Below are 13704 nucleotides of genomic sequence, written 5' to 3'. Positions count from 1 at the left end.
GCATAATGTGTGTAGGTTAGGTGGCATGTGAAATATATATATACACACATATATATTTTTATGTCCCATAGTAAATATATTTGTTTTCTTTCTGAATAGTTAGTTCAGTCACTCCGTCATATCTGACTCTTTGTGACCCCATGGACTGCAGCATGTCAGGCTTCCCTGTCGATTGCCAACTCTTGGAGCTTGCTCAAACTAATGTCCACCGACTGGATGATGCCATCCAACCATCTCATCCTCTGTCGTCCCTTTCTTCTCCTGCCTTCAATCTTTGCCAGCATCAGGGTCTTTTCCAATGAGCCAGTTCTTTCATCAGATGGCCAAAGTATTGGAGTTTCAGCTTTAGCATGAGTCCTTCCAATGAATATTCAGGACTGATTTCCTTTAGGATTGACAGGCTTGATCTCCTTTCAGTCCAAGGGACTTGCAAGAGTCTTCTCCAACTCCACAGTTCAAAAGCATCAGTTCTTTAGCTCTCAGCCTTCTTTATGACCCAGCTCTCACATCTGCACATGACTACTGGTAAAAACATAGCTTGACTGTATGGGCCTTTGTCAACAAAGTGCTGTCTATACTTTTTAACGTGCTATCTAGGTTGGCCATAGCTTTCTTTCCAAGGAGTAAGCGTCTTTTATTTCTTTATTTTTGAATATAAATTTATTTATTTTAATTGGAGGCTAATTACGTTACAATATTGTATTGGTTTTGCCATACATCAACATGAATCTGCCACGGGTGTACACGTGTTCCCCATACTGAAGCCCCCTCCCACCTCCCTCCCCGGACCATCTCTCTGTGTCATCCCAGTGCACCAGCCCCAAGCATCCTGTATCCTGCATTGAACCTGGACTGGCGATTCATTTCACATATGATATTATACATGTTTCAGCGCCATTCTCCCAAATCACCCTACCCTCTCTGCAGTCATCACCTGCAGTGATTTTGGAGCCCAAGTAAATAGCCTCTCACTGTCATTCTGAATAAGGACATCTATTTTAGAATACATAGTTTAGCTATAGATGAATGAACCCACTACATTTATTAGCAAATTTATTATCTATTATCAGGGTCTACTCTTTTAAGTGCATGATAACTTATTTGCTTAACTTTTAAAAGGCATCATTATTTCAGAATATTAACATATTTGGATAGAAGGACAGAAATGTCAGATTAAAAAATTCAAGGACATTTCCTTGATGGCTTAGAAAACAAGCAGTAACAGGTTATTGCTGATAACAGAATTGAACCTAGAGTTAGTTTTTAATTTATGCATTGTCATAGCATAAATTTAGTAGTTACCTTATTTGAACAGGTGAAATGAGAAAAAATTATTTGTAAATAAACACATCTATCTGTAGCCACCAAATAGATTTAAGGAAATACCAAAAACTTTATAAGTAACTGTACTTCAGCAAGCATTTATCAAACAACTTCTATCTTCAAAGCAGTCTTCTAGGTCTTGCTAACATAATGTGCCCCTTTAAAACTTATGCAAATAAGTACATAGTCTATGGGTGAAAGCATTTCTGTATTTTATTTTTATGTTATTTTACCATATCTGAATAAATCTAGATTACTTAAAATTTTCTTGATCAATTCAATAAACTTTTGGAATATTTTCATATACTACATAGGTTAATATTTTGCAAATATATATTCAGATACATACATTTAAAAATGCATGTCAAAAAATCATTTCCAAAAGCTAAGTATCAAGTCATGTGTCAACTTACATACATTTGAGGCATTAAATCTCCTTTTTGTTTAAATTCATATATAGTAGAATCTTCTCAATATAATGCCAGCAAGGAAGAGATATATCTATTTGTGTTTTTTTTTTAAAATAAGTGTGAAATACACATGTCATTATTTACCTAGATTTGTTTATAATCTAAGTGTATCGTAACTCATGGTATAATTATTTTAAGGTGGATATTTCCTATATTGGTAGACAAATCATCTTTTAGCAAGTCTCTCCCTCCCTCTAACAAAACTTAAGAGTTTTGAAAATCGAAAGCTCCTGTGAGATGTTGTCACATCCTCAAGCTCAATTCTATTTAAAGTCTAATTACAATTCAGATTCTTCACAAAACAGTCTTGACATCATCTGATAAACACCTACTAGTCTACCAACTCCACTTCTCAGTAAATAAAGGAAAGCTAGTGAGGTATTCCTAAAGGAGACTGACAAAAACAAAAATGTATTAATGGTAACATTTTCTGTCCAGTTCTCATTTCCCAACAAAAGAAGGCAACATTCAAAATATCTTTTACGTAAATGATATTCTTTAAAGTTCTATGATTGACATTATCTGCCTTTCACATTTTATTTTTATAAGGAATTTGTCTGTAATTTAATTTTGAGGACTCTCAAATAAGTGAGATATGTTATTATATTTACTTATTAAGAAATATTTGAGTCGCTAATATATTCCAGCTGTCATACATACTAGAGATTTGGTTTTTGAACAAAACAAAGTCCTTTCTTCATGAGTTCATATTCAAGTGGGTGAGACAGAGAGTAAACAATAAACTAATGGTGCAGTAGGATGTCAGTACTAAGAAGCCATTGGAGAATTTTGATCAAGCAGAGGCATCATGTTCATCACATCTTAAACTCTGGTGATCGTATGAAGAATTAATTGTGCCAAGGAGGACATGGATGGAGAAGAAGACATTTAGAAGAAGGAACTATGCTCATTGAGAAAAAAGTGTATCGGAGGTGGTGGCAATGTAAGAGGAAAGTGGTTCAGATTTGGGATGTAGTTTGAAGATATTTGGGACTTCAAATATCAGATGATGAATTGAACACAGGTCATAAGAGAACTGGATGTGGTGCATGATAACTCCTGCATCTGTTCCCCTATTTTGTGTATCAGATGAACACTGGAAATTAGCAACCACATTTATTCTCGGGTAGTGAAGTATCTCTTCAACATCCCTAGAGTATCATTTAGTGAGCTGGCTTTATCTACAGAAAGCAGGTGTTCCTAATCTATTATTTTTTGTTGTTAAATAACATTTGTTTTCTTTGTGTTTTCATGAGAGCCCAAAAAGTATAGACTTAAACCATGCTTTTTTCAAATATTTTGGGAAAAAGTATTGGAGTGAATTATAAGGTAAAAATACTGCTCTAAGGATTTTTTTTTTTAAAAGATGAATATTAGATATATGCTACAGAGGCAGATGTAGAGAACTGATTCATAGACACAGTGGGAGGAGGAGAGGGTGGGACAAATTGAGAAGGTAAAATAGAGGGCTTCCCAGTTGGTGCTGGTGGTAAAGAACCCGCCTGCCAATGCTGGAGACATAAGAGACACAGTTAGATCCCTACTTGGGAAGATCCCCTGGGGGAGGGCATGACAATCCGCTCTAGTATTCTTGCCTGGAAAATCCTACGGACAGAGGAACCTGGTGGGCTACAGTCCACAGGGTCGCAAAGAGTCCAGCATGACTGAGGCAACTTAGCACGCACGCACGTGTAAAATGGATAGCTAGTGGGAAGATGCTGTGTCGCACAGGGAGCTCCGCCTGGTGCTCTGTGTTTTGATCAAAATGGGTGGGATGGGGATGGGGTGTGAGGGAGGCTCATGAGGAATGGGAAATATATATATATATATATGTATATATATATATATATAGTTATGACTGACTGTGTGGTTGTATGGTAGAAACCAACACATGTTATAAAGCAATTATCCTCTGATTTAAAAAAAGTAAATTAAGAAATGTTGCAGAATAAAAAAAATCTTCATGTAAAAATATGATATAAATATGCAGATGTTCACTCTTCCTGCTGTAATAAATTTATCTCTGAAAGTAATATTAAAATATAAGAAAAAAAACCCAAAAGACAAAAAAAAAAAGCAGAGAAAATATATTTAAACGTATTTAACTAGCTTTATATAAGGAATCTGAAACAATGTAAACTGAAAAGCGTATCATTACCATTCTATGTAAATATTGTGGTACAGATATCAGATATTAAACAGGATTTATACTTTCACTCCATTCTCTGAACTGCTGAAATAAAGCTCAATAAAACTTAATTCTTATTTTACTAATTATGACTCATTTAGCATTATAAGAAAAAAACTTAACCAAAAATTAGAATTTGTTGAAACAATTCTTCTTAACTTCTATAAATTCAGTGTAGTTAACACTTTAAAATAACTTCTTAAGCAATCTCTTTCCTAAAATATATTTAATCAACTACAGGAATGCTTCATTTTATTAACCAGCTCTCTAGTTTGACATTGCAAATATCTCTCACCTTGGGCCATGAATGAGATAAAGCCTCTTAAAAATTTTTTACTCTCACATCCTGCATTATTTTACATTAATTCTAGAATTACCTTTAGAGATTTTGAGCCATCTTTATTCTTTCTAATTGCTGCCTCTATTATGTAAGACAGGTATTTTTCGACAATATCCTTGTTAATTACTAACATATCCTACATTTACATAATATACTTTTTGGGGCAATTTCTGTGGTAACATTTCCAGGCTAATAGGAAGCAATTTGCTTTCCTTTATTAAGTGCATTAAAACTTCATGCCCTAGACATCACTGATGGTAAACATTTGATTCTGCTCAAATTTAGTGCACTGAGGCATTTTGCTGTGCCATATTAGGCTTATTTATGTGCTGTGTTCTGCATTGTTAGCTGCTAATGAGACTTCAACTCTTATTGCTCTAAGGCCTGAACACTAACCTCATTTTAATGAGTTCATTATTTGCTGTCTTCTAAAAGGAAGACAACAAATTTTCCTTTTAATTAAAGGTCAAAACACCTCTGGTGAAGGAAAGGGAAGAGGTTATCAAACCCTAGGAGAAGCTGAGAGATGGCTCTTTCAGATTTCTAAGCTGTACAGAGTTAATATAGACTGGGCAGGAGGTGGTTTCTCAAGAATATAGACAGTCAATCAATCTCCGGAGACTAAGGCACATTTAAATTTCAGACAAATGAGAACTCTACAGCACGACAGTTAACGTGCCTAAGACTTTGTAAAAAATGAAAGTCAGGCAAAGTAATTAAAGAGGCTTTACTCCTAACCAAAAGGGCCACCTGGATCAATAGGGCTGCAGGAGCAAGATTTGTCTTTTGCATGAGGAATGAGTTATGAAGTTGAGAGAAAACATGGCATTTTCATTGAGACTAGAAAAACTAATCTCAAATATTTTATCATAGATTGTGAAGCAAAAACAAGTCAATATTTTGGGGGAACTATTTTTAATAATGTATAGGATATGTGGGCTTAGCATGAGGTATAAGAATATGTATAAGCAGAGGCAACTTAGCTGCTGAACTGTGAAATTCCTAGGAATGTCAGTTGCTATTTGTATTTGCAGGCAATGCATATCTCTAACCACTGGGGAAGGTAAATTTAAATAATATATAGTCCTGTCACAGCAGATAGTAGGAACAACTTGCTACTTATGTAAATTTTAATTTGAACCAAAATAAGAGATTAGAGCATAACAATTACATGGAACCTTTGCACTTAACAAGTAGTGTGGTTAGATTAAAATGAAAAACATTTTCATTTTGCTCTGACAGCACATACATCCACACATGAATGATTTTAATCTTGTACACGGCTTCCTAATTAATACCTAAATCTTCAATGATACTATATTTTTTAATTTAAACATATGATTTCCATAACTACATTTATGCATGAAATTTACTGTGTTCCTTTTTATGTTTCTAAGCGTTGTTCCTGACTCAAGAGTATATGACCCATAAATATTTCTCTTCAATAAACTTATTTTAGAATTTTTTTAGATTTACAAAAAAATTGCAGAGATGGTATAGAGATTTCATATATACCAATACCTATGGGATCTTTTATTAGGGTGGTACATTTGTCACAATTAATGAGCCAATATAGATACCTTATTATTAACTAAAGTCTATACTTTTTCTGGAGAAGGCAATGGCACCCCACTTCAGTACTCTTGCCTGGAAAATCCCATGGATGGAGGAGCCTGGTAGGCTGCAGTCCATGGGTTCGCTAAGAGTCAGACATGACTGAGCGACTTCCCTTTCACTTTTTACTTTCATGCATTGGAGAAGGAAATGGCAACCCACTCCAGTATTCTTGCCTGGAGAATCCCAGGGATGGGGGAGCCTGGTGGGCTGCCGTCTATGGGGTCGCACAGAGTCGGACATGACTGAAATGACTGAGCAGCATGCTTTATTCATATTCTCACTTTTTCCTTAATATCCTGTTTCTGCTTCAGGATACCACATTACATTTAGGTACATATTTCCTTAAGCTTCTTTTGGCTATGAGAGTCACACTTTTTTTTTTTTTTTTAACAGTTTTAGGTTTACAGAAAAAAATAAGCAAGAATTCCCATATACATACTTTTCCCTGTATCTTCTTGCAGATCCCTCATTTGTTACATGGATTAAGATTGATACATTATTATTAACAAAAGTCCATAGTTTACATTAGGATTCCTTCATTGCATTGTAAATTCTATGGGTTTTGACAAACACAGAGTGTCAAGAATCCACCATTACAATTTCACGGAGAATAGTTTCACTTTCCTAAAAATCCCCTGTATTCCACTTATTCTTCCCTTTCCTCTCCTGGCAACCACTGATGTTTTTACTGTTTCCATAGTTTTCCCCTTTCTAGGGAATCATTTAATTGAAATTATATAGTATGTAGCCTTTCCAGATTGGTTTTTCTCACTTCAGTTCAGTTCAGTTCAGTCGCTCAATTGTGTCCGACTCTTTGCAACCCCCTGAATCGCAGCACGCCAGCCCTCCCTGTCCATCACCATCTCCCGGAGTTCACTCAGACTCACGTCCATCGAGTCCGTGATGCCATCCAGCCATCTCATCCTCGGTCGTCGCCTTCTCCTCCTGCCCCCAATCTCTCCCAGCATCAGAGTCTTTTCCAATGAGTCAACTCTTCACATGAGGTGGCCAAAGTACTGGAGTTTCAGCTTGAGCATCATTCCTTCCAAAGAAATCCCAGGGTTGATCTCCTTCAGAATGGACTGGTTGGATCTCCTTGCAGTCCAAGGGACCCTCAAGGGTCTTCTCCAACACCACAGATCAAAAGCATCAATTCTTCAGCACTCAGCCTTCTTCACAGTCCAACTCTCACATCCATACATGACCACTGGAAAAACCATAGCCTTGACTAGATGGACCTTAGTCGTCAAAGTAATGTCTCTGCTTTTGAATATGCTGTCTAGGTTGGTCATAACTTTTCTTCCAAGGAGTAAGCGTCTTTTAATTTCATGGCTGCAGTCACCATCTGCAGTGATTTTTTTCTCACTTAGCAATAAGTATTTAAGACTACTCCATGTCTTTTTGTGGCTTCATAGCTCATAATGTTTTTATTGGTGAATAATATTCCACTGTCTGGATATGCAAATATTGTTTATCCATTGAACTTTTGAAGGGCCATCCTGGTTACCTCCAAATTAGGGCAATTATGAATAAAGTCACTATAAACACTTCTGTGCAGGTTTTTGTGTAGACATGATTTCAAATCATTTGAGTAAATACCAAGGAGTGAAACTGCTGGATATAATGGTATGAGAATGTTTAATCTTACAGAAGTGAAGTGAAGTCGCTCAGTCGTGTCCAACTCTTTGTGACCCCATGGACTATAGCCTACCAGGCTCCTCTGTTCACTGAATTTTCCAGGCAATAGTACTGGAGTGGATTGCCATTTCCTTCTCCAGGGGATCTTCCCAACCCAGGGATCGAACCCGCGTCTCCCGCATTGTAGACAGATGCTTTACTGTCTGAGCCACCAGGGAAATAAGGAGCTGCCAAATTTTCTTCCAAAGTGACTTGCCATTTTGCATTCCCATAGGCAATGATTGAAAGCTCTTGATGCTCCACATCCTCCCCAGCATTTGGTAATGCCAGTACTTTGGCTTTGGTCATTCTAATAGGTATGGTAGTGGAATTTAATTGTTTTAATGAGAAGGTTTCTAATGACATATGCTTTGACTGTAGGGACCTTTGCCAACAAACTTCTGTATAGGCAAAGCTATTGTTTTTCCACTGGTAGTGTATAGGCTTGAGAGTTAGACCAAAGAAGACTGAACACCGAAGAATTGATGCTTTCGAATTGTGGTGCTGGAGGACTCCCGAGACTCCCTTTGACTGCAAGAAGATAAAACCAATCAATCCTAAAGGAAATCAACCCTGAATATTCATTGGAAGGACTGATGCTGAAGCTGAAGCTCCAATACTTCGGCCACCTGATGCTAACAGCCGACTCCTTGGAAAAGACCCTGATGCTGGGAAGGACTGAGGACAGCAGTTGAAGGGGGTAACAGAGGAGGAGATGGTTGGATGGCATTATCAACTCAAAGGACATGACAGTGGACTCATGGCAAACTCCGGAAGATAGTGAAGGACAGGGAAGCCTGGACTGCTGTAGTCTGTGGGGTTGCAAAGAGTTGGACACAACTTAGCAACTAAACAGCAAAAAAAGACATACACTGTCACATGTCTTTTCATATACTTTGCCATCTTTTTATGTTCTTTGGTGAGGTATCTATTCAATTCTTTGGCCCATTTTCATTTGGGTTGCCTGTTTTCTTGTTGTTGAGTTTTTAGAGTCCTTTATATATTTGAATGCAAGTCCTTCATTAGATACGTGTTTTACAAATATTTTCTCTGACTTGTCTTTCCATTCTCTTAATGGTATCTTTTGTAGAAGACATTGAGTCTTTGCGACCCCAGGGACTGACTATACAGTCCAAAGAACTCTCCAGGTCAGAATACAGGAGTGGGTGGCTGATTCCTTCTCCAAGAGATGTTCCCAACCCAGAGATGGAACCCAGGTCCCCTGTATTGCAAGTGGGTTCTTTACCAGCTGAGCCACCAGGGAATCCCATAGAAGACATCAGAAGTTTTGAATGTTATTGAAGTCCGGCTTGCCAATTTTTTCTTTAATAGATAATGCTTGAAATAAAATTTATTTGCTAAATGGATTCAATTCATAAAGTCAGATCAGATTTTCTTGACCATCTTTATGTATATAGCACTGTGAACTGGACTAGAGTAAATGAGATGGGAAGGAGATAACATAGGAACCATTCCTTGTTTTCATGGAGCTTAAAGTTCTATATTATTGTTGATTATAAGAAATTACTGTATATATATCTTTAAACATAATTTTATGCTTTTGTCTAAATATGCTTAAATGAAATCCAAGGTGGTCAATTATGTGCTGGAAAGTTATGCAATAACTATTAATGTATATTAACTATAAAGCCCCAAATACTCAGTTATGAGAGACAGTAAAATTGGCTATAAATTTTGCCATTGACAATTTCTTTGCTTTGGCTTTTTCCAAATATGCAGAGGGGAAAGCTTAGATTTGGAAAAGAATAGAATTTTAAAAATGAAGGCTTACTTCAAAAGCTTTTTTTTTTTTAATTGAGAAAATATCATACGATATTGTTATACTATGAATGTTTGTTGAGAATTTAAAACTTTTTGAAATATTGTCATATACTATTTCACTTAATGTTTTAAATAATTCTGGGTATTATAATATCTTTATTTCATAGCTGAGGTTAGCAACTCATCTAAAAAATGGTGGGATGCAACCAGGCTCTGAAATCTGAATCTTATGTTTCCAAATTTCTTGTTCCTCATAGTGCTTATGGCTACTGTGCCACGTGTGGCATTATCTACTTATGATAGTTAGCTCAACTATGAATAGTTTAGCTGAGCCACATATTACTGTTATTGTTTAGTCCCTAAGTCATGCTAATTTCTTTGAAAACCCATGGACTGCAGCCCACCAGGTTCCTTTGTCCATGGGATTTTCCAGGCAAGAATACTGGAGTGGGTTGCCATTTTCTTCTCCAGGGAGTCTTCCTGACCTAGGGATTGAACCTGGTTCTCCTGCAGTAGCAGGCAGATTCTTTACCACTGAGCTACATATATTTTACTTAAAATGGCCACTTTAGTTTCAGAATTTAATGTTTCACAGGAAGGAGTCAAAACTTAAGCAAACAAAATAGTATTTAAATTAATGTTATATAATTATAACAGTTTCATGATGTGCTATAGATAGTATGTTATTGGAATCTCAAAGAAATGAGACTCAAATTGCAAAGCATTCATAGTTTTTTAAACAATTTAGTTGAAAGTTTAAAAAATCTTTTTGTTCATTACTCTTATTGACAGGCTAAGAATCTAGAGGTGTTTTGGATAAAGGAATTTCATCTGGGTCCACTACTAAACTGCACCCAATTTGAAAGGTTTAAGACTCATTTATTTTGACAGTAACCTGACTTAGTAATGCAATGCTTCATATTTTTTCCTTATCTGATAAGAATAGAATAAGATGCAAACTTATTAGTTGTTTCTTTGCCCTCTAACCTCCAAGTTATTGTGTCTGATTTAAAGAAGACCAGTTTTAGATGTGGTCGAGGGAGGGGAAGGATAAGACAATTGAAAGTAGCTCTGTCTCAGCATGAATTCCAAGTTGTTATTATGATGTCTTCCAGGGGATACCTATTCTGCTGACTTTTAGATCTGTTTTTTATTGGATAATTTATGGGTACTTTACATCTTTCTTAACAGAGGAAAAAATTTAAAATAATCTTTTAATTTACATTCTAGCTCCTGTTTTCAAAACCAAGTGATGGAGGCAATCACCTATACAGGTTTTATGTGAATTCTGTAAAGCTGTGGACTCATCAAGGATATCATCTGCTTAGGAGTTCTCTAGTTATTTAAAGTGAAAATCCTCATTCTTAAAGTGAACTTCCATAAGGACACTGCTCCTCTGATTTTGTTGTACTACTTCAATTCAGGAGGGAAAAATAGATTAGTAATTCTTGTTTTTTTTTTTTTTTTCATGATTCATACATGGTCAACTACATTCCATATCTTGACAGTGACACTGTTTATTGGCAAGGAGATCAAACCAGTCAATCCTAAAGGAAATCAACCTTGAATATTCATTGGAAGGAAGGACTGATACTGAAGCTGAAGCTCCAATACTTTGGCCACCTGATGCAAAGAACTGATTTATTGGAAAAAGACCCTGATGCTGAGAAAGATTGAAGGCAAGAGGAGAAAGGGACAGAGGGTGAGATGGTTGGATGGCATCACTGACTCAATGGACATGAAGTTGAGCAAACTCTGAGAGATAGTGTGGAGCAGGGAAGCCTTGTATGCTGCCATCTGTGGGATCACAAAGAGTCAGACATGATTTCATGACAGAACAACAAAGGAATCCTTTGTGATCCTTTATCTGTTTCATTTTTGAAAGCCATATTTAACTTTGCTATTTGGTTCAGAGATTGATGCTGAATTGTTCAGATAGATTTGTGTAAGCCCCAAAAGAATGTACTGACTATTTTTTTATATAGTGTCTTACCTGTTAAAAATTATATTCTTATTCCCATTCAAAGAAACTTCTACAGATGTAGTACTTAGTATGTACTTGAAACAGTTCCATGGTTTTAGCAGGAACCAAAATAAATAAAAGTAATTGTCGCTATATCTAAGAGAAGCAATCTTCTATTGAACAAACAAAACAAAATAAAGCTGGAAAAAGGCAGCACGTAAAGAATGTTATTGGGTTTGCCAAAATGTTTTGTTACTACAGTAGAAGCATCTAGATGTAAGTACTCAGTGAATCCAAATTAAAAAAATCATGCAGTATAATGTTAATCAGAAGAGATTTCATTAAGTGAGTTTAAAACAGATCTTTGAAGAAACTGTCATATCTGACCTAGTGTACAAAAAGGAAAAAAAAAAATCTAAGAAAGGTGAGAGAGCATGCAAAGGTGAATTATTTATTATCATATTTTTTGTAAATTGTATCTCTCTTCTCCCCTTCTCAGATTTTAGAGATACGTGAATTAAATGGCATAACAGCTCGAATATCTGGCTGTGAGAATATACTTTTGTTGTTATTCAGTTGATCAATCATGTCTGACCCTTTGCAATCCCATGGACTGTAGCCATTCATGCTCTTCTGTCCATGGGATTCTCCAGGAAGGAATACTGGAGTGGGTTGCTATGCCCTCCTTCAGGGGATCTTCCTGACCCAGACTATACTTTACTTTTCCATAAAATGACATACTGCCAAATTTCCTTTACCTCTTTGTACATGTCCCTAAGTAGCTTCCACATGCATAGTGGCTTTCTGTTAGCTAATATTCTGTCAAATACACTGATCAATGGAAAATAGAGAATATTAGGGCCTGTGTTATTGCTAAGTCCCTTCAGTTGTGACTCACTCTTTCTGACCCTATGGACTATAGCCTACCAGGCTCTTCTGTCTATGAGATACTACAGGCAAAAACACTGGAGTGGGTTGCCATTCCCTTCTCCAGGGATCTTCCTTACCCAGGGATGGAACCTGTGTCTCCTAAATTGGCAGGTGGGTTTGGCTGAAGAGGACGCTATTCAAAATCAATCCCACAGACAAATGTAAACAGTAATTAGGGCCTGTCTGGTACTGAAATATGTTAAAGTCCATTCTAAATAACTAGGAAAATATTGCATTGTTTTAGACTACTTTTGCTCATCAAATATTAATTTTGAGTATCTATCACATTGTAAAAGTGCTAGAAGTTGGTAAGATTCTTTTCTTTTCTTTTTAATTGTGTGAAACATGGTGTCTATCCTCAAGGATAATCAGTGTGAAGGAAAAGATGTACCTGAGTAATTATAAAAAGAAGGAAAAATGTCATAAGAATTTTATCAGCAAAGTGCTATGAACATTGAAAAAGAGGCTTGACAGTATTGCCTTATACCAGGACAACAGGCAAAATACAGAATGAGCAGGCCAAAGGGTGCAGGATAAGGCAGTTGAGGCAGAGAGTTTTGTGAGCCAGATGGGAAAATTTGACTTCAGGATGGTTTTTTGAAGAGGGATGGAAATAAGCCCTCTTCAAAACACTGTAATCTTTAAAGTTAGAATAAACTGGCAGGTGTGGACAGATCAATCCTGGCTGTTAGACGGGATTTGGGCATGACAGGGGAAACCAGCAAAACAGAGGTTATTAAAGTAATATTTTAAGAGCTTTGGTGTGGTGTTAGCCAGAAATGCAAAGGAAGAGACAAATGGAGTGCCTTGCAGAGGAAGAAAACATAGGACCTGTCAGTTTTCTTCTATGCTAAGAAACAGAGAGGAAATAGAGAAATCTTTGAGCCTGACTGTCTGAGAAGACAGGGGAAGCCCACTCACAGAAAGATATTGAAGGTAAAGGAAATGACTGGTGTGGATGGTGACACCAATGGAGTGTGTTAAGTATTTTGAGTTAAAATGAGCTGAAGATGAACATATTATATACTTGAGAAATGCATGCATATGTCCCAAATTTAATCACTTATAAAAGGACAGAAAAAACTCAGACTTAAAAGTAACCTTGAAATAGTAAGATTCATTCAGACATTTAAGGACATTATTTGAAAGGTGGTAAGTATGGACACTTAATGTCTATTAATTTGCATGTTAATACAGATGTAAATTAATGTTAATCTTATAATAAAAATTCATTCCCGTTTGTAATGATAATTGTTTTGATCTAGATCTGTGGCCTCACAACTGTCAGTAAATATTTTGAGATTATGTCCTTGCTGCTGCTGCTAAGTCGCTTCAGTCATGTCCGACTCTGTGCGACCCCAGAGACGACAGCCCACCAGGCTCCCCCATCCCTGGGATTCTCCAGGCAAGAACA

At 36.5% G+C, this 13704-nt stretch overlaps 1 protein-coding gene across 1 annotated transcript in view; it reads right to left on the bottom strand.

Moving 5' to 3' along the window:
• Nucleotides 1-13704, bottom strand: part of LOC128049737 (bifunctional heparan sulfate N-deacetylase/N-sulfotransferase 4) — a 281519-nt gene that overhangs the window by 175117 nt on the left and 92698 nt on the right. The window lies entirely within an intron of this gene.

The sequence above is a fragment of the Budorcas taxicolor genome, chromosome 6 (assembly GCF_023091745.1).
Source record: "Budorcas taxicolor isolate Tak-1 chromosome 6, Takin1.1, whole genome shotgun sequence".
NCBI classification, from domain to species: domain Eukaryota; kingdom Metazoa; phylum Chordata; class Mammalia; order Artiodactyla; family Bovidae; genus Budorcas; species Budorcas taxicolor.
The sequence above is the reverse complement of the archived record's forward strand: the minus strand, read 5'-3'. Positions and strand labels throughout refer to the sequence as shown.